Here is a 2,836-nt window from a genome sequence, read left to right on the forward strand (position 1 = left end):
GGCTGCAAGAAAGCAGAAATCACGAGAAGTCGCGGACTACCTACTCACCTCGCATCGGGTTATTTTTGAAGTTCAGAGTTGTAAGCGGCCGCTCAACTCGAGGGCGGCGTGTCGTAATGTTACCTAATTAATGTTATACATGACTGCGCGCATGAGACCGACAAGTAAGAGATGGCTGTCGCACAGAAACAGTTGATTATGTTGCAAAGATTAGGTGACAATGAGGTTACATGTATTGCTGACTCAGGGGGAGAGTTTTGTAGTAAAAATTAATATGGAACTTCGTCACCGAGGAATAGATCGTTCTGCAGTAATCGACTACCCTTTTATTTGGAAATTGAAATGTGTTATTGAACACATATATTTATTTTGGTGTTCTTAGCGAAATTTATTGTCTCTAGCGAAATATACTATGCTCCTGTGCAAGACAGACCTTATTGAGTCTATTCGTGCATTACTTAAAACATCATAAAAGTGGAAAGAATTCATACGAAAAGGAACTGTGATATATTCTCCCTATTTACGTGTCTCTTTCTCCGACACATCTAACGAGATCTTCCTACCGTTTTTAACACGTTCACTAGTATGAGTCACACATATGTAACACACTGTTTCTCACCGACGTCACAAATATGTAACGACGATAAGTTTCCATTCTACGCCCACATCGACAAATTATATCTGTTTTACTCTATTACGTAAAAAAATACGGGAAGGTCTGTGGCGAATGGTTTGCCAAGTGGATGGTGTGGTAGCGAACGTGTAATACCGGAATCGGTAATTTTCCAGGTCAGAATTTAGTTGAACAACGACAAATCTGTCGCATTGACCTGATATTATAAGTCATGAATTATATAGATTTTCCTTCTCCTCTCTATGCGTCAATGATATAGTAATTCCCGGTGCGAAAGGGCGAAAGTCTGGCAACGTATCGCTCATGTTCGTGCAAATCTATTTCGCAAAATTAAATTACATTGTTAGGCGATTATATGTTATGTTATAATTACTATCGCGTCGACTGCTGTTTCAGCTCCGTTGACTTATTAAATTATTAATTAATTATTAGCAAATTATACCGCGGAAAGTTGGAAGTGAAAGTGCGAACGACGCCGCAATCGGATGGCACAATCCAATGTGTTATCAACACAATCCAAACCACAATCTGCTCCACGAAGTTGCGCGCGTATTTATCAGATTGTTACAAAGTCGCTTGTTTGTCGTCGCTTTATTAAATTTCAGTTCATAAAAGTTTGTCGATTTAGATATTAAAAAAAAAAATAGAAAAATTTTGTTAGATTTCTGAAAAATTACCAAGTCGATGTTGTTCACCTTGTCGTAAAATTATTAGTTGATACTTTGAAACAGCAATAATTTCATTTTCAAATTTATTGGACAAACATGACAAGCCTGTTGCACCAATCGCGTCGCGCATATATTTCATATGCTTCCAAATTTCTCACGATGCGATACACGAGCCAACATGTTTTTTACATATAATTAAAAAGCGCATATGTGTTCCACACATCGTGTGGAAATTATTCAAAGAGACGTAATCAGCAGCGAGAGCTTTAAAAATATAATGCGGTAATCTGTTATTAACTCGCCAAACATGTTTATAACCCAATCAATTTGTCAAATGTTCATTTCTATCAAACATACATCTCATTTGCTAAATATACGTTTCATATATACGTATAATATATACATATAAAATTTATATTATATATATATATATATAATATGTATTACGTAATATGTATATATATATTACATATAATATTTATATTTAATTTATATATTATATATTATAAAATATACACATATATTTAGCAAAAAAAAATATATATATATGTTATGTTCCTTCATTTAAAATGCTTGGTTTCCTGTCATCCCGTCACCCTCATTACTCAAGTCAAACCGTCGTCAAACTTCAGCGCGAGGAGGTGAAAGACACCGTAGCAGGGTCGGACGTTTCGACCCCAGCGGGCTGTGCCTGTGACATCTGAGGTCGTGGCACCTACGTGGCACGTACCTACCTACCTATCTACCTACCTACCTACATACCTACATATCTATCTACCTACCTACCTACCTACCTCGCAAGGTGCGTGGAGGTGCCCGTGAGGGAGCGCGCGCTCCCCCGCACCTGCGGCTACGCTTGCGCGCGCGCGGCACCACGCAGCGCCAGGGGGTGGTGAGGATGGACCAGGAGAGAGGGTGCGAGGCCCGCTACGGCCGGGTCGACGAGGAGACGGCCGTCAGAGCGGCGTCGCGAGGCGAGCCTTCCGCGTGCGTTGGCATCGCATCTCGCGCTGCTCACTCGCTTTAGCCCGCTCGCTCGCTGCCCGACGACGTCGACGACGACGACGACGGCGACGACGTTTCGTTTCGCGCGCGCGCCATTCGTTCTCGATTCACGAGCCGCGAATCCGCTACCCCAGGTATCGAGTGTGCTCCCAGCTCGACAGTACCGTTTCGACGGCGGGGACGACACCGAGAGAGAGAAAGAGAGAGGGAGAGAGAAGACACCCTCACCTGTTGTTACGTCCGGCCAGGATACACTGTCCCCGACAGGCAGACCGACCGAAGACCGTCGTCACCGCTGCACACGGAGGTGTTAGGAGGGACGTCGCGACGCAGAAGGCGCCACGACGGCGTAACAGGTACGCCTTATCCGTCCTTCTCCCTCGGGGATCGCTCGAGGATCCAGGACGAGAATGCGCAAGCGGGTGCGGGTGGACCGATCCGAGATGTAGACGACGGACCGTGTCCCTCTCGTGTCCAGGTGGCTCGGTTCGCGGCGCGCGATAGCATACGACGGAGTTAGGGCGGGGGG

At 44.4% G+C, this 2,836-nt stretch overlaps 1 protein-coding gene across 1 annotated transcript in view; it reads left to right on the top strand.

The window, feature by feature from the left end:
- Positions 1 to 2,276: 2,276 nt before the first annotated feature.
- The window catches only part of LOC116851521, a 146,590-nt gene continuing 146,030 nt past the window's right edge, over positions 2,277 to 2,836 (top strand). Inside the window, exon 1 of the mRNA XM_032830984.1 lies at positions 2,277 to 2,663. The gene's annotated coding sequence lies outside the window, so the exon portion shown is untranslated. The remainder of the gene's footprint in view (positions 2,664 to 2,836) is intronic.

The sequence above is a fragment of the Odontomachus brunneus genome, unplaced genomic scaffold, assembly GCF_010583005.1.
Source record: "Odontomachus brunneus isolate Ranch 3 - 2012 unplaced genomic scaffold, Obru_v1 Obru_scaffold_177, whole genome shotgun sequence".
NCBI lineage: Eukaryota > Metazoa > Arthropoda > Insecta > Hymenoptera > Formicidae > Odontomachus > Odontomachus brunneus.